Here is a 24,396-nt window from a genome sequence, read left to right on the forward strand (position 1 = left end):
TTCTCCCTGCTTCATCTTTGGAGCTTTCTAGTAAACTGTAGCATACTAATTTGAGCTTCACCAGACCATAAAATGTTGTTCTAAATCACTTTATCCCCTCCCAGGTAGTCTTAAGCAAGTCTTGATATCATTGTCAAAGTGCTTGGCTGTCACGTGTGCCATCCAGTGGGCTAATAGCCACTGAAAATATCACACCTTATTATGTTACCCTACTTACAGTTTTCATGCCAGTACAAAAAATAATGTTCTTAAGCTCTTCAGTGAGCATGAAAAGGCTATGCTCCCTGTCTTTAATTTATCATTTCTTTTATTGCTCCATTTCTTCTCTTGTTTACTGCTGTGTCAGGAAGACTATTTCTGTTTCGGCTGTAGTACACACTGCATTTTACTGATGTTTTCATGAAACAGTTAACTGGCAGGTTTGTCTGGGTGCTTTTCAAAGACATCTCATATTGGTACTTACTTTATCAATTAATTTATTTCTACATAAGATAGAGCCATTCTCTGATGGAGCCATAGCAGTGAGCACGAAGAGGGCATGAAACAGCTCTTTACTGAGCAGCGAACGCTGCTTTCAGTCCCTCAAGCCCCAGACACAAACCATCATCAAGACAGGGACAGATGATTGCTGCTGAAAGAAGGTGGCTGTGAAAACCCTTCCTGTATTATTAACTGCTCTTTTAGTTCCCATTCATTATTTTTCATCTGTGCTCCGTGTATGTATATTTTCTGGTGCAGACAATACATGGGATTATTATTTTTTTCCTCTGAGAAATGAGCTCTGAAACCTTAGGTTTGCCAAATACACATGAAAGGGACTGAAATATGTTTCCAGTCATGCTGCTCTTCTTGGCCCTGGCAGCAGTTGGCTGATCCCAGCGGTGGCCTCAGTGGTGGCAGGAATGGCCATAGGAGCCGCAGGAAAGGGAGCGGAAAGTGCAGCGGGAAGCAGTGCCTGCCTCATGAACCATCACGTCTTCCCTGTCGGAGAACACTCAGCTTTAAAAGTGAGAGCACACAAAAACGGAAAGATAACTTTACAGCTACAATGACTTATGCCTTTTGAAATGAAGTACGTTGCAGGACTGCACCGATAAATAACCTGGGAAGGCCAAGACGATGCTTGTGCTAGCAAAAAGCAGCCACTGTCAGTCAGTGAAGTCTGTTTGTAAAAAAACTTTTGGGGAGCACCTGTCTGCCTCACTGGTGGTACATCACTGGCACGTGTGGCCAGAAGCCTAGGGGAAAAAGGCAAAGGACAGAGGGAGAGGAAGCCTCCACCATCTTTGGGTTCTAGACACATACATCACATTCCAGAATTCATCACATATAGCATCGCATTGTTCCTTTTGTATTTCCTTCAGCAGTCAGCAGGCATAAAACAGCTGCTTTGGATTAACCCAATGCTTTAGCATCTTCCTTTTGCCATGATAAAGTGATGTTACTTTGGTGTCATGTCATTCAGTGACTCTAATAGATCTGGGCAAATACTGCTTTGGGGGTTTTTTGTTCCAAGGCCAAACTGAAAAAACAGGAAAAAAATGTCTTAGGTCAGAATTTTCTAAAGTTTTCTTTGGCAAAATGAAAACAAATAACTCATCATGCCAAAACCTTGAATGAACCTAGATGTTTCGTTCCACCAAAATTGAATGTTTTGTGTTCTGATTATTCTTGCCTTTTTCTTTTTTAATTGAATGACATCTTGATTGAATAAGTTGCAAGATTTTATTTTCAAACCATTGGAATGGAAGGATTTGCCATCTTCAAAAATCTATTCCTGTACTCTCCTTTCAGCCAAGTCTTTAGCTGAATTCAACCTGAATTTACTCATTGTTTCCATTTTGTTTGTCAAAATCACTGCTTGTGCAAAAACACCCCCCAGATCTTTCCTTCTTGCTATTGAACTGATTCTTGAATTTTTTTCCTGCCCTGTTGGTGAGATGTTCTCCCAGTTTTGGAGATTTTCTTTTGACCTTTTTTTTTCTGATGAAGAATGTTTCAGTTTTGTTCCTCGATGATCTAAAAGTTCCTGCCATTTGCTCTGTGTTGCTGTTCAGATCCTTACTTAGCTGTGCCCTCCCCTGCTTATTCTGTGGTAGAGTTACAGGCTAATGGGGACTGAGGGAAATTCTGTGCCTTTGCAGAGTGGATGTTGCTGTCAATACACTTTCCTCATACACTTGCTTTGATTTAACTTTGGAAAATACGCTGCTTTTTTTTCCTCCCTCTCTTCACCCCCCTTTTCTTTTAGGAACATTCAGTTAAAGCACAAGTGTAAAACTGTGCAAGGAGAGATGGAGGAGAGATTTGTATTTAGATTGGCATGTTGCATGCTCTTGCAATACATCTTGCCTTGAGGACGCTTGGCTCTGCCAGGGAAGCCCACAGTCCTCCAGGCAAGAGTCCATCTCTGCCCAGAAACATTTCTGTTGCTGTTTGTTTGTTCCTTGGCCCAGAAGCTTGGTAATCTGGGCTTTTCCCAAAGTACATGTACGTCTGGGCACAGGCCACTGTAGTGCATCCAGTGAATATGGAAGATGTCTGTTTTCTGTTTTATTATGGAAATAAGAATTCTCATCAAGAATTTCCAATGAACTTCTATCCAAAGCCAGAATCTGGAGTTCTGTCCCAAGCTCTGCACAATTGATATCCTTGACATTCACCTTTAATCTTCTGTGTGTGCATTATAAGTATCCAGTAAACAGTATGATTAAAATGAAATTATTTTGGGAGGATGAATGCTGTTTCCAAGGCTCATAATTTGCCCCTTCCAATCTTGAAAAAGTGAACCATTTGAATGAGGTTTTCTAAGTCTGCTTTGTCTGCAAAAGTGAGTTTTAAATATTGCCATAAAAACTCTTCATTTCCTGTGCCATGTACATGAAAACGTACTCTTTAGTTTGCTTGGGCAAGGGAAGTTGAGGTTTGAAAATAATGCTTCATTTATATACAGAGTTAAATAGGCCTGAAAATAATTCTTGTAAGAATTTTATTTACATGACCAAAATTAATCAAGATCTGATTGTTTGAAAACTGCAGTATGGTATGTCAGTAATACTTTAACAAGCAAACTAATCAACTGTTCCTCCTACTGCTGATGAAAGAAAAAGATTCTTATTAATTCTACTTTTAAATACTTGGGAGCCATGAAAATGCTCGCTGGTGAGAGCCAGATGGGTCCCTTGATAGTGAGACTGTTTTATAGGCTCATTCCTCCTTACTACAGCTAATGCTTTCCTCCTAATGGGGACATTGTCCCACTAATCCTATTTTTGGTTGCACTGCTGTTTCCAGAGGCAGCTGGAATACGAGTCATGGCTGGCATCTATTTCTGGTTGCCACCACTGGATATTGATGGGATGTTGAGTCTAGATCCCACCTCCAAACCCTCGCTGCTGCCAGGGATGAAACCTCCCACTGGCCTGAGGATCTCTACTTGTGTCTGGTGGCTCAGCCCCTGCCTGGCAACTCAGCAGAAGAGGAAGGAGACAGAACGGGTTGTCCCACATGGCTGGTCTGGGGCAGCCCGGTGGACCCCTCTGAATTTGGTCACTTGGCCAAGTTCAGCAGAACTTGGTTGGGTGAAATCTTCCTCTAGTTTAACAAACCTAAAAGTTGCTTCCTCTCTGATGCTTTTTGGGTGTAGTGACACCCTTCATGGCTTTTCATGGGTCTTTTTTTTTTTATGGCAGTTTCCTTCCAACTGTGTTTATGTCCAGGATAAACATGCCAGCATCCCTTGGCAGGCTTCCTGGAGAGCTCAGCCTGATCCCTCATGAGGGAATGGCAGAGATACCTCTTGCAGATGATCTTACTGAACAACCTATTGCAGGTTTCTCAGGCATCTTTAAAACACAAACTCACAATGAATCTTTGAACTTTTGATTCAGAGTGGTAGGGATGATGTTGCAAGAGGATGAGAAAGAGTGAGACAGGCAACAAGCTGCCTCCTGGATCATCAGAACCATCTTACTTTCTTGTTTTCTTTGAAAACAATTATTTCCGCTTGGATATCCTATAGACTTTAGATTTCACAGATGAGGGTTCCCACAGCCAGAGAGAGCTCAGGACTAGTGATCTTAATCTTTGCCCAGGCCCAGAAAAACTCTTCACACCCATAGAAAGCTGGTGTCTCTGGAGTCGGCTGCAACGGCTGCCTTTGGAGGCATTTCCAGGAGCAGTGTCTACATCCTGGGCTGAGCATGAGCCAATGTCTGCATGTGCCAACCTGCTACGAGGTCCAGGGTTGGCGAAGCTGCAGAGCTCTCTGCTCACTTTCTATACCTGAAATACTTTTAGTGGTTGAGGCAGTAAAAGTTCTTAGATAAGGCACCATTATTAATTGCAAAGAGGAGTCTTGTTTGAAGGCGAGAAGACAAGATTTTGAGCTGTTGCCCTTCAAAGGGAGGGATTTTGGGCTTGTGTGTGCCTGTCTGCTGCCAGTGGATTTGAGTGCTCTAATAGTTGCGCTGGAGCTGCAGTGTGAGCTCTCCCAGCCTTGGCAATTGGCCTTAGGCAGAAAGGCCACTGGAGAAGCAGAGACTATGGGAATCAGGTCAGCCTGATCAGCAGCAAAAGCCTGTCCAGGGATATAAACAGCCGTATGGGATGGGCTGGCTGAGCCCCCCGGCTACGCGGGGCTGCCTGCGCGTCAGCAGTGCGGACCGTTGGCTGGACGTCAACCGGAACAAATCCATAGTCAGAAAGTGGCAGATCCCGAGCTGGGGAGTTCAGGGGTGGCAACGCAAGGAGAGGGAGGGATGAGTGCAATTAAAAGGCTGCAGGAGGCAGGGAAAGTGCCAGCTGGGCATGGGGGGCTTTCATGGGAACGGTAACGGGTGCTTCTCCACAACCAGGGGTGTTGGGATGAATGGTACAGCTGTTTTGGTTAGAAGGGTCAGAGCAATGGGAAATTTTGGAAGCTGTGACGTTTTGACTAGGACTGCCTGCAGATTAGAGCTGAAATTAGGTGGAACCATGACGCAAACTTTTGCTGGTCAGTAAATTCTGGCCCCTGAGGTGCCAGAGAACCAGTGCAGAGAAAGGGGCCCCAGCTGAGTGGCAGAAGTTTTGTGTTGCCTGGGGGATTTGGAATGACCCTCCTTACAACACACTTAAGAAACCTCTTCCTTTGAGGGTTGCAAGCCTGCCAGTAATAAAAGCTGAATGTAGCGGACAGTTGTTAGACAAATTGCTTTGGGATTTTACGGTGATGCGAGACTCTCCTCAGAGAATGCAAATTGGGACTGATTTTCTCTGGTAAGGAATGGAGTCAGTCTCAACAGATGCACAAGACATGCCACCTATTTGGGAAATGCTTCCTTTGATTTTTTTATATGTAAGGAATCTGTAGTGGAGAAGGTAATAATAAATGCTGCAACAGAGGAAAGGATATTACAGTCCAAGCAAAGCCACAATAGCAACTGAGAGCTAGAGATGCCTGGTGAGTGACTTTTGCCTGAGGAGGTAACACCGGCTATTGACTTGCTGTCTTGGAAGTAAAAAAACAGCTAAACCCTCCTAGACAGGAAATTTAGTAGCAGAACCTCTATAAAAATGTTGCTAAATTAGGGGAGACTTTATATTATTAGCAGGAAATACTATATGAGAAGTGTTAGAAGACAAGTGTTGACCAGCCTCTGCCGTAGTGGGGCTGGGAAACCCATAGATCCCATCTCTGAGCACTGTGCTGGGCAAGTGGCACGGCACATCCAATCTAAATGAGAGTGTGCATGCTTGGTCAGCGGGCTGCATTTGGGTTGTCCATTCTGCTTGTTTTAAACAAAAGTCTGCACAACATCAAAGTTACTATCAGAGGTGGAATGTTGTAAGAGTGTGGGCATGGTAATATGTGTGTGTGTGTGAATATGCACAGATTTGCTTCTTGTCCAGCCAGGGAAAAAAAAAAGAAGTCATTACTAGCTCTAGACAGCTGCTTCTACTCCCTCTTCGGTGTGTCTGTCCATGGCTGCCTTACCTTGCCACTGACTACTTGCTCCCGTTGCCCACGTGGGATATACAACACGACATTTATTATTGTAAGTCATGTGTAAGACCTTCTGTTTAGTTTTCTCTTGCCACATTTCTTCAGCTCCATTTATGTGTGACCAGGCAGTGTGTCTGCAAACAGTGCAGTTGCCACCCCTGGCATCTTCCGTGTGAGTGATTGCCTTCATTCCATGGCTCTACCCCTCAGCCAGGGCAGAAGGGCTGTCCCCTGTGCAGCACATCAGCTGCAGCTTTTTTGTCTCTTACTTCACCAGCCTGACACTCTTCTACCCTGAAGTAGACCATCTGCACAGCAGACCGCCAATATTCAAGCCACAGATCCACGGTGTGGCTATTGGCAGCGGTGTGCCTGGCCAGGATTCCCACCTGCCTGCCTTGTGTAGGGATACAGGAAGCTTTGAGGGCCAGGACCTTTTTCTCCTCTAACAACACAGCACCTACTGTTTGGTGGGACTGTCACAAGGCATGTCATAAACAATCCGGGGATATTGCCAGAGCACTGAGAAGAAAAGCATTCTAAGCCATTATCCGCACACTCTCTGGTAGCTCTCAGGAATCATTTGGTGTAAGAGTTGTCTGTTCCATGACACAGAGTTCTAGTGAGGCAGGTCCTGGTTGTATTTTCTCCCTTTTCTTTACCATTTCAGGAAAAACTCCCTGAACTGGCTCAAACTCAGTAATTTTCTTAAGAATTTTACAGGGAATTAGTAATACAGGCTATATGCCTAAACAGACACCATATAATTATGTCTAAATTATTGGCGTGAGACCATGCTTGTAAATAAATCACAGATAAGGAACTGAGTCTACTTAAAAAAGCACTCCTAGGGTGTTGCAATGATAATTATTGTGATCATAAGGTAAGCTGTTGACAGACAAATGAAGCAGTCTAGAAAGGCTGGTGAAGAGGTTAATCGAGATGGTTCACCCTGGTCAAATCATATAAAGTACAAAGTGGTATAATTAAATTCAAAGTCTTTATAAGCATCAGAGCTATGCCGTATGAAGTTTTGACATCTCTGAAAATATGCGATAGAAGTTTGCCAATGCTGCATAGGAAAGCCTATAGTGAAACTTAGGGCACAAATTATTAAATTCCAGACTTCAAAGGCAGATGTGTAGTAGATTGGGAGAAAAACATAATAGTTAGTCTGATCTGGTTTTAAATAAGTTTATTTGGGGTCTGAATCTCTCTGGTTTCACAGGCATCTTATGTAAATGAAATAGTGAATATGGCTTTCTAGGCTCACACACCTGGCTAGCTGTGGGCAAACTGTCATATGTATATGGCTTCAGTTGTGCAGTTTAGTTAATTATTTACTTTTTCAAAATGAGTTGAAGGAAACTAATTCAACTTTTCACTCCTCTGTGCTGGAGAAGACCGAGACACGTTCAAACAAATTGAACTTTTGAAGACTATTATCATGGTCCGTTTGGATCTCTCAAATTTACAGGACATTGTACTCTGTAAATTAAACTTTATTTTATGAGCTCATTAAGAAATAAATTAACATGACAAACAAGGACTCAATCCCCTTTGCACAGAATAGACTATCACATTAATTCACAAATTCACAAGAAACTCAGGAGGTTTCTCACTTGCAAGTTCTCTAATTCATAATTTGCAACCCACAACTCTTAACTTGTAACTCCGCTCATGCACCTATGCGCAAAATAGTTACCTAGCTGGTGGTGAGAGTGCTCATCCTTCCTTCTCCATCGCAGCGTGAGTGTCCCCTGTATCACCTCAGGAAGCACAAAAGCCTCAGCAGTCCAGCTGCTGTTGGATCTGCTTCAAAAGCTTTTCGGTTAAGCTTGATGCTTTTATACCTTCCAGCTTGGAATTTGGTCTGTGCCATTTCCATGAGTTATCGGATTCTGAAACTGCCAGACAATACGCGTGCAAAGATGATGGCTGCAGGAGACAGCAATCTGCAGGTGATAATGGTGTTTCATCTCTTCCTGTCCCTCTTGTCCTGCCTACTGCCTGCTCTGCTTTGACCTAATGGTGCTGCTCTCAATACTTACCAGGCTGTGTTAGCCAAAATCTGAGCAAGGGTTGAGTGAACAGTCACGACTGTTAATATTAAACTTTGCCAGGATCCATCAGGTTGGTGAGTCCCAAACTCTGAGAATGCTTCCAAAACCAGCTGAAACCCAGTTGAGGCTAAGAGGATAATTCCCAGACCAAAATTCTGTCTTGGAAAATGATGGCAACCATTTTGCAGTACCTGATCAGATCAAAGTCTTTTTTGGAGTCATTGTTACTATAGTCACCTCCAGGATTGGAAAAACAGCTCTGAGTTTTCGCTTCAAGTCTGAATAACATGAGCAGTTTGGGGGGTTTGTATGCATTTATTATACATCTGCAGAAACTGTTTGATGGCTGTGTGCTGTGGTTTGGGCCGGATTGGCCACTGAAATGAATGACAAATACTCTCCTGCGGCAACAAAGGGCACGGACTCCGCCGGGGGGTGAAGCGAAGACCTTTAATGTTTCATTTTTGCAGCATATATAGTTTCCATCTTTTGATGATGCGCCGTGCTCTCTACACAGATGGGTTGTGGGTGGATGTCCATGCGCCCTTGTGGGCAATACAATTGGCTACCTATAAGTGTTCACGTGCCTAGGCTAACCACTCCTTACTCTCTGCTTCCCTACACTGCTCTCTGCTTTGCTACCTTGCTGTTTTTCGCACTGCTTCGCTAGATTTTGCAACACACAGATAATGCCATATAAAGACATTGTTTTACTGTTCCTGCAGCTTCCTTCCCATCAATACAAGAACATCTGCCCAGCTCTCACAGAGCAGCACGTCTCCAGCTTCCTCATTCTCCACACTCTCCCCAACCTCTCCCTGAAGGGGGAGGAGGAAGAGAGAGAGGCTTATGAGTTTAGAAAAGAAACTGAACTACTTTAATGAAAATATTAATAATATAAGAAAAATAATGAGATCTATATAATATATACAGAACCAGTATCAAGCTCCAAGGATGGCGATCCCGTCACCGGCAGGCACTGAGAAAGTCCCAGACTGGACTCAGCAATGGACAAGAGCTGGATTCCAGATCTGGATTCAGGAATGCATGGATTGGGATCAAAGGCAGACAAACAGACAGTGTCCTGCTTGGACACCGGCAATTGAGGAAGACAGGCTGACCCTTTGATCCCTCAGCTTTTATACTGAGCATGATGCAGCTGAGATAGAAACACCCTGATGGTCACTTTGGGTCACCTGTCCTGTCCGTTCTTCCCCACAGGTGTGATCCCTCTGTGCTTTTCTGCTTCTCACCCTCCAACTTAGTACATAACAAAATTAGCTGACCTTGGTTGTTATAGCAATAAATATAGGCAAGAGCCTCTCAGTGTATCATTCCTTGGCATAAACTAGAAACAATGAGGTTTTATCAGTCTCTGGAAGTGGACAGTTTCTGAAAAATATGCCGTTCATTTCAGAGAGTTCAGTGAGTTAGAAGAGGCTTAACTGAAAAGTAAAGTTGCTGAATGGAAACTTGGTTCTGTTTTACCTCAAACCAGGATGCTGTAGCTATATACTGCTACAAAGATGTTTCTGTATTATTTTATCACATCACAGCTAAATTGCTGCTAGATTGTGTAGACTTATTATTTGATCAGCTGTTACCTAATGTTTACATTTTGTCAACTATTTCATAAGATTGGACTTTCTCCAGAACGTACTACCACAGTCCTCTGCTTAGTTCTAAAAATATTGTATTCTTATGACCATGAGGAAGTGTTTCCCCTAAATGAGGATTCTTCACCCAGTGTGTGAGAGTCGATCAACACACTGACTCGAGATACTTGGTTTTATATCTGTTCTGCAGAATCAGGTGCTGGGCATTTAAGAATAGCCAGCAGACCTCATATTTCCCTCTGCCCAATATTCATAATGACAAAATACTGCTAAACGGTTAATAATGATTCATTCACCTCTCCTAACTATACATATGCACCTAAGCTCATGTTTAAAACTTTTAGGGAGATTATCAGATTAGCATGCTCATTATTCACAAAGGGGTGTGTATTTTAACATTATAATTGTCCAGGGCTAGTTTGGGATACACTCTTGGCTCAAATTTGGTCCTGAAGTTGTAATTTTTGCTATGGTATGTCTAAATCAGCAACCACAAAAGAACACATTGAGATACATTGTTCTGTTTCACATCCTAGTCAAGGTACGTTCTTTGATGTCTCAACTCTGTTGCAGCCAAAACTTTTCTATAAACCTTTAGCTGTGTTCTTTAGACATCGGAAGGACCCCACAAACTGCTACCGAAAGATGAACTCCACGGGACTGTTCGCATAAGGCTGCTGCTCTGAGCATCTTCACCTGCCAGTGGTGAGGGCTTAGGAAAAGCTTTACCTTCAGCTCTTTTCCTGCCCTCTTTCACGCTGCTCTTTTCTGTCCTCTGTGCCAGCACAATTGTTTGTGCAACAACCCAGATCAGGGAGTTGATCCGGCTGGAAAATAGCTATTTAAGGAGTGCTGAACCTAATGTGTAGCTGTTGCCTCAGACTATTAAGACTAATTTCACAGCTGTGCTGTGTAATGGCCTTGGCCATGATTATCATTCTCACTGGAGTCCCTTTGCACTGCTGAAGTAATGCAGAGAAAACAAACTAGTCCTTCATTATTTACTTTACTGTTATTTTCTGTTTGCTTATGATGGCATGGGTCTGTTCTACAATAAAGGATTAGCTCTTAGATATAGCAAGTAACTTAATTCTATGTGAATGTTGGTTATGACCTAGCACGTTATCTGTAGGTAGCCATGCACCGAAGCAGTTTATTTTGCCTGGCAATAAACAAAATGCTGCTGTGTCTGAATGCTGCCTGTTAACAGAAACTTCACGGAGCCCAAACTAAAAGCTCAGCTGTAAGGAAAGGTGAGTACTGTATAGAAAAAGAATACAGCTACAGTATGTGCTACTTATTCACATGCAAGCAGAGCTTCCAGCCCTGATGCCATAAGACTGTAACCCAACCTCACATTCTGAGTTGCCGCATGGAAATTTAACAGCTTGGATTTCTATTCAGCGACTACCTCTGCCAAGAAGATCCTGTATGGATACATTCTTGTTTAAAGTGCTTTGAAAATTAAAATTAAAATGCTCATTATGCTGATTTCACAAGACTTACAACTTTCTTATGTGTAAGAAAGTTGTAATGCTCACTATGTAACTGATACTTATTAACACTTTCTAGTATTAGATACAGTTGCCTGCAAAATATTTTAGTGTCCTACCATGAATAATGAATGGGTGACTATCACTTGCTCGTAAAACATTTAAAGATGTGTACTCTAGCTACATGCTACAAGAGCTGCAAAGCCATTAATAGTCAAGGAAGGAGTGACTTGCTTGTAAAGGCTATGTAGGCTCTGGTATTTAAGTTCCCCTCCCCAGCCTGTGAAGTTTCATGGGTGTCTCAGTACTAGTGGCTGGTGACCTTATAACTATTGCGATATGCAGGTGTCTGGGAGTGGAGATGGATGTCACCTTTCTGCACACAGTAGAGATGACTCTGAGACAGCTTGTCAGGAGTTAGGGAGGACCTAATGAAGGGCCAGGGAGTGATGGTGGATGGGTGAGGTCTTCTTTTGCAATCGGTGTAGCACTGGCAGTGCAACACTTGATTGCTGGCTTGCGGTGAGCAGAGAAGGCTCTGTCCCTGGGCAAGAGCCAGAGCAATGTGCCCGTGCCCACCCAAAGCCCTATGCTGTCTTCTTCCTCATCACCTGGCCTGGAGCTCAAATCTGACACATCGAGGCTAAGCCAATGCAGAGTCCTGGCAGGAGCAGCTTCACCCACCTGGTGGGATGGGAGCCATGGAGCAGTGTCCAGCCAGCATCCAGAATCATTCTGCAAAGCTCAACTAATGGAGCAAACCTCAACAAGAGACAGCATAAGAATGAAAGGTGATTTTTTTGTACAAACCAGGTTTTGCTCATGCATGGTCCATTGTCTTATAAATTTTACTCACTTATTCTTTTGTATTCAGAAGCTTTAAGATATGTCTGCACGTGGTCTGTTGGGGATTATTTGTGGTGACAAACCATGAGGGAAGCTAGTTATTCAGTGCTCATTGTGTCTTCTGGGTTGTTATAATTATTGACAACCACGTGGCTGGTTTTTGAATGTGTCTTTTGCACCTTTTAAAAGTTTTGTCAGTGACTGTGAATCGTTTGTCTCTCCAGCTGTCCCACCTCTGTGAGTCATTAGGTAAAATTGCTGATTAACGCATTGTTCTTTTGTCTCTCTTTCTGGGTGTAGACTGTTGTACTTAGATTGCCCTTTGTTTCTTTCAATCTAGGTGTTTAGAGAAACTGCAGATAGTTGTGCTTGGGGAGTAGATGACCTACTAATTTAGGGTGCCATTAACACAGCTCGTCTTTCATCTCTTCCACTTCTTCCTGTTCTCCCATCCCCAGACATTCCTACTCATGCTCCATCCATGCCATAGCTGATATTTCTACTACACAGAAGTTTGTGTAGTGCTTCTGCTTCTCCTAGGCTGTGTTCTAATGGAGGGAAGGAGGAGGACTGAGGAATGTGCTTGATGCCATTTCCTAGTGGAAAAATCTCCTACTGGCTATGGCAGTAACTCAGGCTTGTTTCAGCTGCGCAGGGAGCAATGCTACAACTGCTAAAATTTAAGGTAGCTCATATGAACCTGCAGGACCATGACAAGAGAAGCTCAGTACACCTGTCTCTTTCAGGGTGATGTCCCTGGGATTTGTACTGTGGAGTCCAGAGCAACTTAGAGGGGCACACTTCTGTAAGATCCGGGGCCACTTTATAACCCTCATGAGCTAGCGTCTAGAGTCACTGAGGTAGCCATGGGTGTTAAGGAGGAAGCCATGGATGAGGTCAAACTTTGCCTGCTATACCATCTTTCTAGCAGTGTGGGAGAATCAGCTGGACCACCTGTATCTCCCCCAGGTCAGGAGCACTGTCCTAGTGAGTGCATTGTGTGGGAACTCACTTTGTCAGGAGACAGGCTATGAACCAAGGAAAGCTACAGTACACAGGCTCTACTCAAGGCACCCGTTTTGTCTGACACAGAGGAGAGGCTCTCTCCCTGCCAGCAAGGAGGCAAGACCCGAGGGGATGCAGCTGTGGCTGTGGCAGGAGCAGGAATACCAGGCTGGCTGCATTGGATGGCCATATGCTCCATGCAGGCAAGACCAGAGCATGACAGGCTGGAAGTGCTGGACCTTTATATGATGGCTGTACTGATGTTGTTGTATGGGGCATGGTAGGATGTTAGGCTTCTTCTGGTGGCAGCTTGCTGGCTCTGGCCAGTGGCATTGCTCCTCTCTTGTGTTCTGCAGTGAAATGGCACAGCCCCTCAAACCCTCATCATACACCCCCAGCACTATAACCATGAGGAGCTGTGGGAGCAGCATCTCCCACAGGGCTGCTGGTTCCTTTTGAAGGACTGCTTCCCTGACTGGTTACATGGTGGTCTTCTCTGCTTCAAGCAGTAGGTTCTGACAGGCAGTTGTTCACCTTCTTCCCCTGCTGCCCAAGAAAAAGCCCAGTCAGAGCTCAGGCTGCAGATGGCCCACCGGGATTGACTTGCCCCAAAGCAATCAAGTGCAGAGACTCATTGGCTTGTTAAATGGCTGGCACGGTACTACTGCAGGAGGAGGGGAAGGGGCCCTGGCTTCACACCAGGATGGAAAAAGAAAACAGTGATAGGTGGATTCTTCAAGTAGAGATGTGTAGGGATGCAGGTTTCCTGAAAAAAATCAGGCCTTTGTCATCTCACTGTTCCTAACTATAAAAATAAGAAAAAATGACCTGTCCTTACAAGGAGGTTGGAGACATTAATTTATGTTTGTGAAGCACTAAGTACTATAGCAATAAATTACACGGGAGATCCTTTGGGAATATTACTATTTGTGTATTCAGGGCAGGGTTTGAATAGGATATAGTAAATAAGGCATGAGGCCATGCACTTAACAATGAGGATAAAACAAGTTAATGAATAGTTGTTCATTAAATGTATGCCCTCCATGTGCACAGAAAGGCCAAAGGTCCTGTGTAAAAAGGTATATGCTATCCTGTAATTAAGGATTTTACAGTGCATATAAGAGTTACAAGTTTAGGTTGTCTGGGAAACTTTAAATCAGGCATTTCCTACCCCCTGAGTACCCAACTTTCCAACCCTAGCACTCTTTGAATGTAGGCTTTTTATGTAATTCAATAGAAATCATTTAAATATTGTGTTTCCCCTGCTTGTCTTGCAACAGCTGGCAGTAAGCTCCTTCTCCCGTGCTGCCTTCACCATCTGGAGCAGACTAAATGGCTTCCCGAGTTGCCTTAAATCCCATTGCCAAATCCCATCTTCTGGTCCTGTAATTCCTGTCCACCTTTCTCATAAAAGAACTCAGTCCCATTTCTTGACCAGCCTTGGCTTCATTAAACTTATGTCCCTATCAGGTCTTGCCTTTCCTTCTCTTTTCTTCTGTGCTTTTATACCATATAGACACGAATCTATAAGATGCTAATACATCTGCCTACTTTTATTAATATTAAATAGGACCATTAGTAATTTAGTATTCTGCAGTTTTTCATGTCAGATTAATTAGTTTAGAAAAGTGTTTAGTTCAGTCTAAATTAGGTTTTAGTGAAATAACAGCAACCCAAAACTTACTATATATGGAAACTCAGACTGACTGTTCTCTTTTTAAAGAAATCTGAGTTCCAGTATGTTGCTGAAAATAGTAAAGGTAAATAAAAAGCAGAGAACTGGATCACAATCAATTATCATTCAGAAACAAAAAGCAAATAAATATGTTTCAATTTTGTATTGCAAATGCATTATAAATGCAGTCAACAGGAAATAAATATCAAACAGTAAAATGGTGACAGAGCAGATGCGGTACTGATGCTGGAAGAGCACTGATTTCAGTAGCTTTGCAGTTGTTGAACATGTGCCAGCTAAATTTGGCCCAACTTGTTCTGTGAAACAAAAAATGTAACGATTTGGAATACTGATCTCTGATCAGTACTCTAAATAATCATTTTTCAATATATGGTAGAAAGAACAAGTAGTGCAGGGGAAGCTTTGCCATGGGCATCAGCAGGAAGCAGAGATGGCACTTGCTTCCATTTGCCTTCTGCTGCTGCTTCTAATCTGCTTCTACTCCAACTATTCTAGTGGTTTATCGCTTTACAACTTTTCTCTCCCATTATTTCATGAGACAATCTTTGGCTTTGTTTTTCACACAATTTAAATAATCAAGCACGTTGGTAGTTCTCATCACTGAATTTTTCATATTGCCACCAACATGACCTCTCTTTGTTTTGAAGAAGACTGGCATAGTGGTGCTGTCATCTCCACCTTTCTGAGCCTCCACAGCTTTGCAGAGATCGCACACCAATGCTCAGAGACTACAATTTTTGCTTGGGACCAGAGAACCATTGATTCTCCAGCCACTACAAACTCTCCTATTTGTGTTCTAGATGAGATTCTCAACCTGAAAAGGGACACTCATTCATGTGAATTCAAAATTCAGTTGTACGGTATGCACTGTGTTCTGCAAAATCTTTTTAAAAGAAAATAACATTAAGACAGCAGACAGATGAAATTTAAAGAAAAGAAACCAAGCCTTCCCTGCTGACAAACTCATTTGCATTGCTCTAAGAATTACAGAATGAAGTAAAATTATTTTATTGCCTTCTTTCATCATTATGCCACAGTACTAATTATGCTCTTGGTGTTCTAAAGTCTATAATGCTATTTCCTGCCACTGAGTTCCTATTTCTTTATTAACTTAATTCTTTAAACACATGCTTTATGCCTCTAGTAAGGACCTGGTAACAGTCTGTCATCTTACAATGACACCAGTGGGTAAGCCTTCGTTCAGTGTAAAGGTAGAAATGGCTCTGTAGAAATGAAGCCATAGAAAATGGATTAATATTTTCCCGGATGATCAGCATATGCTGCCACAGAGTGAATATGAAATCATCACATTTTAATATGGAAAAGTGATGAAGTCTAGAGCATAAATAATACAAGTTACACAAGCATATCTCTGCATTCATATTAGAGACTGGTGTTTTTCGGTGTATGGAAGGTGCTATACATCCTGAAGAATACTTTTCTTTGCTCTAATCAGTGCTTTGCATTGACTTCAGTAAGAGTGACCTTTCATTTAAGTATGTCCAGCTCACTTTAGAAAGAGCTAAGGAACTGCAACCATGAAGCAAGCACATCTCTGATAAAGATGGACCTACTGCCACAGCTTTGACAAGCTGAAATTTTAGCATGGAAAAAAGGGTCATTGCTTTCCGGTCTCGAAAACGTTTGCAAGTGGGCAATATTGCACATAAACACAGGCAGACTTAATAGTAGCCAGTTTCAAGGTGCTTCCCAATCACTGCTAGAAAGAGATGCTTGAAATATGGCTCTGTACTTGCTAAGAGTATAAGAAAGTTATTGACACAGACAATACACTATTGAAGGATTAACCACCAAGGAGAAACAGTCCCTTCTGGATTCAAGCTTACACTAGTAAAGGGAGTGCCTAATGGCAATTTAGTCTGATGTCCAAATGCAATCAGAAATGTTTTGATTTAGTCATTAAATTAACACTGTGCCTTCTGCCCGTGTCTTCTAGGGGGCTTTCTGGCAACTGGGGAGTTCTGCACAGAAGCTGACCCTGAGACACCCCTGGGATAGGAGCTGTGAGAGGTGATGGCAAAGGGTTTGGCACTGCACTGGCTGTAAAGCTTCTGGTGATGGGCTGGAGAGAAGGCCTCGGCCTGGGAAAAGTGGTGAGTTATTCCTGCCCCTTTCTTCTGTTTGAGTGAAGGGAGGCAACCTTGGGACCGGGGCCAGAGGCTAATGAATGCTGAGCCTATAGGAAATTACAGCATTAAGACTAAGGCTCGAGTATTAAGGAATACGTTTAAGCCTAAATGAGGTTTCCAAGCATTAGGATGCCTGTCATCAGTACACGTGCTTGGCAAAATTTAGTGGTGTGTTTTCCAACTGTACCTCCAGCAGTTGTCATAGGTTTATTTGCAGACACTGTCAGATATGACTTTAGATTCTTTATTTTCATGGCCATATTTTTCTTTCCATTAAATGATTACAGGTGCAATTCCTCATAAAGCCAGTGGAAATCATACCCAAATATTTGGCAACAAAAACTTAGCCTGTTGTTCACTTGACACCAATGTAGTATTTTTCAAAGTCGTTTAATTAGACTCTAATCAGAAAGTTGCTGCTTATGTTTTTATTAAGTTGATGGTAGACAGGTTTATTTTTAAGAAAAAACCCCTCTTTTTTTCCTCAGTAAAGTACAAAACTTCTGATACTGGCTGAAGCAATGCGTAAGTGAGGCAGATCATGGTGAGATTCTGTTTGAAGAGCATTGTCACTGTCCCTGTCCTAACTGCGACCCTTTATGTGTTCAACCTCCCCTGCGGGAAGACCACTAAATTAGACAAATTATTGCAGTGATTTTGTCATACAAGCAAGGGCTTTAGGCTAATTTAGATCAGCAGAATAATTTCTCATTTTTACTGCATTTAAAGATGTTTTGTGTCTTACTTTCTGTCCTGTTGCTAATTATTTTAAAAGGGGCTTTGTAATAGAAAAGGAGATCTGTCACCGAACCAGTCATTTTTCTGGCACGCTGCACTGCGAGTAATGCAATTGCTTAAATAAAAATGGTGCAGCTTTAACATCATAATCTAATCACTCATTTCTTTGCCTTTCATTCTAATAATATAAGACATAATGAACTCTTGGTAGATATAGTAATACCCCGTGAGTATTTCTATAGGATTTATGTTGTCATTTAATATTACATCAGAGAAAGCAGGACAAAACATAATTCTTGCCATTTTGCTCACTCATTTTGTGATTTTTACCTTCTCCCACTATCACTGAAAAGAAATGATCAAATTAACCATTTTAACAGGCATTTGCTAGTAGTGCATACGTACCATTCATTTAAATGACTTGTGAAATCAAACAGAGACTCTCAGATAATGGGGCCCAGTCTCCTTTCCCTGCATAATGACTTCAAGGAAGATCCACCTCCCTCTCAGGGAAAAGAATGGATAGCTGGGAATGCTCAGGGGAATAAAAGGGTTTAAAGCATGGCACATGAAAGGCTGAGCAGAGGAGTCTTTGAAAAATAAATGCAGGCTTCAACAAAAGATGAGAAAGGAAAGGGTAGAGGGGGAGCGCGGACTTCCCATAGATATGGGCAGCGCATACAGAAGAGGTTGCTGAGGCAATGCATAATGCCCCAATGGAAGGGCGAATGTGCTGGAGGTGTGGGGGGCTTTAGGCAGGGAAAAAAATGCATTTTGATGAGGGGCACGGGATGTGCAGGGGCTGGCTGTGCCTAATGGGGGAGCGAAGAGATCTGAAAAGGAAGCCAGCCTGGAAAATGACACCAATTATCTCAAAATGAAGTGTTTGTATTTCCACTAGGATGAGCTATTCTTCACAATCACAAAATGATGAAGGTGAGGAAAAGAGAGCTGAGGCCCGTTTTAATATTCTTAAGATGACAGAAATGATAATAACCCTTTTCCCGTATTTCAGATTTAGATCTAACTGAAAATAAAAGGCACCTGATTTCTCATCAATCCAGAGTGAAACAGATATCATAATACTGCCTCAAAACTACACATCTTCTGTCTGGTTTGTCTGCATTTGGATTGCAGTGAGGTTACGTTGGAAGGTTCTCTTAGAGCAGGACTGGATTAGGCTGTAGCATTTCCAGTGAGTGTTTACATCCATTTCTCCAGACAACAAGCAAACACAGACGTGATCAAAGAAAATGGTAGGTAAGCTGTTGGCTGCTATCTTTTTAAACTAGCATCCTCTGAGTTCAAAAGAAGAAAAAATAAATAATTTTTAGTCATCTTCTCAGTTTTTGTTACCAGGAAGCCGTTGATAGGTTAAACATCTAATTAAAAAGGAAGACAGCAGGACTTCAGTGAAGTAACAGATTTGAGCTGTTGTAGCTGAAAGAATGATTTGGCATAACATTGTTAACACTTCAATTGTGTCAAAGCTAGCAACTTTATGGAGATGTGCTAAAAGATCATCACTGCCTGACAAATTTCCAATAATGTACATTTAGCCACCTCCAACTGTCCAAGAAGCAGCTGATTCACAAGACTTACTCACAAGCCTACTGCAGCTACAACTACATGAGGCTTTGATGAACCTCTAAAGGAGATTTAAGGATTTCTCAGCAGATTTTGGTGCAGGGACTCATTTCACTGAATTTCACTGTAGGCGATGGCTGGTGGGAGTTTCTCAATCTTCTGGGATAGCCACTGTCTTATTTTGCCCCTTGAGAAACTCCTCTTTCTCTCATGGCACAGGTTCATGGGAAATACCATATCTTCAAGGCAGCAGCCTGCAGTTATCTGAATTTTTTGGCTGGTGGAAGAGGGAGCTTCCAGTGCAGTAGACGAGAGCAGAAGTGTGGAGAAGAGACTGTACAAAAAGGAGGATAATGAAAGATGGTTTCAGCAAGGGGGCTCAAGAAGAGAAGGCAGGAAAGATGAGAAGGAAAAGGTGTCAGACCTTAAGTCTGGATGAATGAGGAAAAAGCGGCAGACACTGCTAAAGCAGTTGAGAACCAGCAGTTGATAGCCAACAGGAAGACATATGCAGTACTTGACCCTGCAATCTCCTTCGGGCTTTGAGGCCACTCTTCTGGGTCTGAAAGCCTTCTGGGAATGTGTGTACCTCAGCTAGATGCTGGAGGTCTTTGTAGCAGAAAGTCCGCATGAGGATTTAGGGCCCACTACTCCATGGAGTGTTGGAATGCTGAGAAGCAGAGCTCCTGGTTTGGTTTCATCCAACAGGAATCCATTTTGTGTGTACCAGCATCACTTTGAGAAACTAATATGTGGTGAGTGGAGACAGTCGGGATTTGCTTCAAAGCTACCCTATTGCTATGAAACAAGTTACTAAGCTAGACAGAATAGTTGTGTCTGAAAAATATACGAATATGTCTCTTCATGACCATGATAAAGTATTTTTATCAGATGCTGTATTATTATTATTTCCTTCAGGATTCTACTTAAAGGTATATGTTTATGTATAAAAAGAAATTATATGATCACTGCTTATTGTTTCTGCCTTCTCTGCAAAATGGAGAAAACTAAAAAGAACATTTTCTGAACAGGACAACTTTGTGATAACACAAAGAACTCCACTCATACTTTGCTTTTCTGCCATGCTGTAAATATTTCATACCCAAGTAAGTTTGTGTAGTAGCTGACAGATATAGTGATTTTGCAAGTATAAATCTTTGAATAATGTCACTTGTGGTTTTTTTAAGACGACCAAATAAATTGAAAGATCTTCAGCCCTGAAGAAGGGAGGAAATAGTAACCACCTGTGAAACTTGATTTCTGTATTTGCACCACAATAGTGAATTATTTGCAGGTCTATTGCCTGACAGTTAACTTTTGATTTCATAAACCCTAAAGAATAGAATCTGAGCCTTCAACTTTGCAGATGTCCGAAGCTCTGCAGAATTTACATTGATAAGCTCTACCATCTTGAAAATAAGCCATTTTTTAGCTTTCATAAAAGTAATTTTCTTTCATGTTCTAGTTGTGTGAAGTTTAGCTTGTGGTTGAGAATCTCAGACCATGGCCACTTGGGCAGTTATAGCTAGAACGACACTTCCCAGCCCTTGCTCTGCACCTGCATCCTGTGCCCCAGCTGTGGTCTGGAAGTCAAGCGTCTGTTTTGGATGAGGGTCAGGGGTTACCAGCAGTGGTGGAGAGCCACTCTTGTGCCTTTCTAGCTCCCAGACTGGCCTAGATCCCAGCAACCCTCACCACACATACACGAATTTGTTTCCGTTGGGCCCCTATCCATGGAGCTGTGCCTTTGTTATCGGAAGTCCATCTTCATGAAGGCTTCAGACATCTTCTACAGTAGAAGATGTCCTTTTACTTACCCTTCACTATTAATCATGTGGTAGAAATAAGCAGGGCAGACTTGGTTTAGTTCAATCTGTGATTCAGGAAACCCCAGAATGTAGCAACGTCATCCTCTGTTGATAATAATCCAGAAGTCAGTATTTAAATTCAGAATTTGGATTGCCTATTGATGATTGCACCTATCTGCTACCTCATTCATAGAAATGAGACATGTGATGGAGTAAAAGACATTAATGCATCTCTCAGTGCAGAACAGTTCTCTCTATTTAAATCTTAGCCTAGTCTAGATTTCAGTGCTTTTCAAGATGTCCATAAGAAAATAGCTCCGGTCTGGAGGGTTTACTGTTAACAAATATTCTTTGCTCAAATATTTCAAGACATTTTTATCAGTGAATCTACAGCTTGTAAAATCTGTGGGCTAATAGCAGGGCTGAGCACAGGGGAAAAAGTGAACATGCAAGCCTGTACGTTTCAGCTTTAACTTGGTTGCTGTATACTGTTCCACAGCTGAACCCTTTTGAAAGGCTTCTCAGGCTTCTCAATTATTGTGTAGTGTTTGTGATGTGGAATCTTATCCAGCAGGGAAAGAGATAAGACCACCACAATTATTTCACTTATTACTTTGTAATGGGTCAATAGACTACAAGAAGGTAGCTTGACAGGATCCTAGAAATCCATTCCTCTGCTGATTGTGACAGCTGGAAAAGGAGAACTATGCCCTGGAAAAATGGCTGTAACATAGGTGACAAAAGAAAAAAAAACCTATGTAGTGTGAACTCCCTATGTGGGTTTGGATCTCTGTGTATGAAATACAGAATATAGTGACAGAAAACAGTGGCATTTGTAAGATATTCAAGGCATAGTCACCGAAGTCTAGACCTGTGTTGAATAAAAGCTATTAAATAACTGATTTGGGAGGGAAATTATAGCCACATAACATGGTTTTCTGGGGTTACTTTGAGCTGTTAAGGTCTACAGTCTGCTAGGTCTTGTCAAAGAATTCAATGTAAACTAATATCTGGTCACACTTTTTTTTTTTTTCCTAGTGAAGATAGGTTATAAAGTTGTATCTGGCATGAGTGGTTTTCCCACAGCTTATTTCTTCCTTTTGTGGTATGACAGTTCTCTGCGCCGTTTTCTGAGAACTCAGAGCTGAGCAAGACTAACCAGTAAACACAACTGTAGCAGGGATCTGGGCAGCAGAGCAATGCCCTCATAATAAAAAATTGATAAGAGCAGAAGTTTTCCTAGGAATCTCCCTGTTCTGACAAGATGAGATGTGTCTTGGGGAACCTTTGAACCTTGGCTCTGTCTGTCCCGCAGCTGTCAGCAACGTGGCTGTGCTGTGCAGAAGGGCAATACCTGCTTGATAGAGCTGTGCTGGTCGAAACCTTCCTGTAATACCGCTGCAGCAGCAAAACTGCAAGAAGGATGTATATAGATATTCATGTGTCTGTCTCACTCCATGTCCCGGTTTGAGGTAAAACCAGACCAATTTTGTGTTCTGTAACTTCACCCAGACCAATTTTGTGTTCTGTAACTTTACATTTTAGCTAGGCCTCTTCTAACTCTCTGAAATTAACGGCATATTGTGGAGAAAACTGCTCGTTCTCAGAGTGATAAGACCAATGTTTGTGCTACGTGCCAGGGAATGGTGTGCAGAGAGGCCCTTGCTTATACTTATTGCTATAACAACCAAGGTCAGCCAATTTTCGTTATTTGCCCCTTAGAGGGTGGGAAACAGAAAAACGTAGAGGGGTCACATCTGTGGGGAGGAACAGACAAGACAGGTGACCCAAACCTGACCAACAGGGGTATTCCATCCCATCTGCCCCATGCTCAGTATAAAAGCTGACGGACCAAAGGGTCAACTCTCTTCCTGCAATGGCCGAAGTCCAAAGAGGACCCTGTCTGTTCATCTGCCTTTGATCCCGATCCGTGTGTTCCTGACTCCAGAGCTGGAACCCAGTTCCCATCCATCACTGAGTCCAGTCTGGGACTTCCCCAGTGCCTGCTGGTGATGGGACTGTCATCCTGGGAGCTTGATACGGTTTTGTATATATATTTTGTATCTATTTCATTATTTTCTTCTCTCTCTTTTTTTTTTTTTTTATACTAATTTTTTCATTAAAGTAGTTTAGTTAATTCTAAACTTTTTAATCTCCTTATCTCTTCCTCTCCTCTTTTGGGGTGGGGGGGGAAGGGCCATCTGTAGGTTCGGTTGCGGTGATTTCGGCTGAAACCACAACACTCCACCATTTTATCAGACTAACATCATGGCACTTCAGCTTCTCTCAACAGTCCTTTAAGGAGAAACATGGGTGCCAAGAACAATTCTCCTTTCTAAGAAAGAGCTAGAGGTGGAGGGCCATTGAACTGCAGTGAGTGGTGCCCAGCAGAAAGAAGGTTCTTAAAGGTACAGTTTGACACCTCTCCTACTCCATGAGTCAATGCCTTTCTCTATCCATGCTTCAGCGATTCTCTCTCCCACTAGGCTTAAATTCTGCACCTCAGCAGCCAAGAGGACGGGTAATAAATCCCGAATTCAGACAAGGGGGGCTTAAGATGGGAAATCTCAGCCTGCGGGGTGAACAGAGAAGCTGAAGATGGAGACGATGGCTGAAGCCTGCCAAGATTCAGGGAAAAATGCAGCAGCATGCCAGATCCTCGCTGGATTTGAGCGTATCAGGCTGGTAAGTGTCCAGTAAGGGGGCCCAACTGGGTCTGCAGTGCTGGTTTTGTGGTACAGTATCCTAGCCACTAAAGTGGTTTCACTACAGAACTCATCTCAAAGCCAGACCAGTTTTCCAACCTAATGCAGGGCAAGGCCTTGAAGACAAATAACAATGTATTTATATAGTGAGTTTCTTTTAACCAGCAGACATGAAAAAAAGCACAGTGATTCCAGATTACAATGTCAGAGATACATGAAGAACATCTGTCACTATGACAGAATCATAAATCATCCCGCTGAAATCCTGACAAGCCTTTTTTTCATTGGCAAAGTAGTTCTTTAAAGTGGGATATAATTAAGTTGCTTAGAGCCACATATTAGCAATTTTAAGCCTGTTATTTTTCTCATGTGAAAAATGCCAGATGAAACGTACCAGTTTTGTTTTGTTTTAAAATGAAGCTCGTTTAAAAAAATGACCACTATATACCACAGCAATTCAGGGTGCTGCTAGGAATTGTCCCATGTGAAGAAATTATAAGGAAAATAAAGCTGTGAGTAAATGAAACAGTGCTGTAGGTGCACCAGCAAACCATCTTGATGAGGAAGACAGATAAGTGGTAAGAGACCAGTATAGCTGCATCAGGAATTCTTCAGTGACCTGAATATCAAACAGGAATCCTACAAAGAGTGAAAGCAAGGACATGTAAGTGAGATGAGTAATAAAGCAGTAGCATAAACATCT

The 24,396-nt window shown here is 42.4% G+C and overlaps 2 long non-coding RNA genes across 4 annotated transcripts in view; both read left to right on the forward strand.

The window, feature by feature from the left end:
- LOC106885342 overlaps nt 1-16,813 on the forward strand; it is a 101,074-nt gene extending 84,261 nt beyond the window's left edge. The window contains exon 4 of the long non-coding RNA XR_001411428.1: nt 16,663-16,813. This is a non-coding gene — a long non-coding RNA (uncharacterized LOC106885342). The remainder of the gene's footprint in view (nt 1-16,662) is intronic.
- A 6,377-nt stretch (nt 16,814-23,190) lies between these two features.
- Nucleotides 23,191-24,396, forward strand: part of LOC106885257 — a 29,629-nt gene continuing 28,423 nt past the window's right edge. For all 3 annotated transcript variants that reach the window (XR_001411410.1, XR_001411411.1, XR_001411409.1), the window contains exons 1-2: nt 23,191-23,396; nt 23,475-23,673. This is a non-coding gene — a long non-coding RNA (uncharacterized LOC106885257). The remainder of the gene's footprint in view (nt 23,397-23,474; nt 23,674-24,396) is intronic.

The sequence above is a fragment of the Calidris pugnax genome, unplaced genomic scaffold (genome assembly GCF_001431845.1).
Source record: "Calidris pugnax isolate Ruff unplaced genomic scaffold, ASM143184v1 scaffold1, whole genome shotgun sequence".
Lineage (NCBI taxonomy): Eukaryota > Metazoa > Chordata > Aves > Charadriiformes > Scolopacidae > Calidris > Calidris pugnax.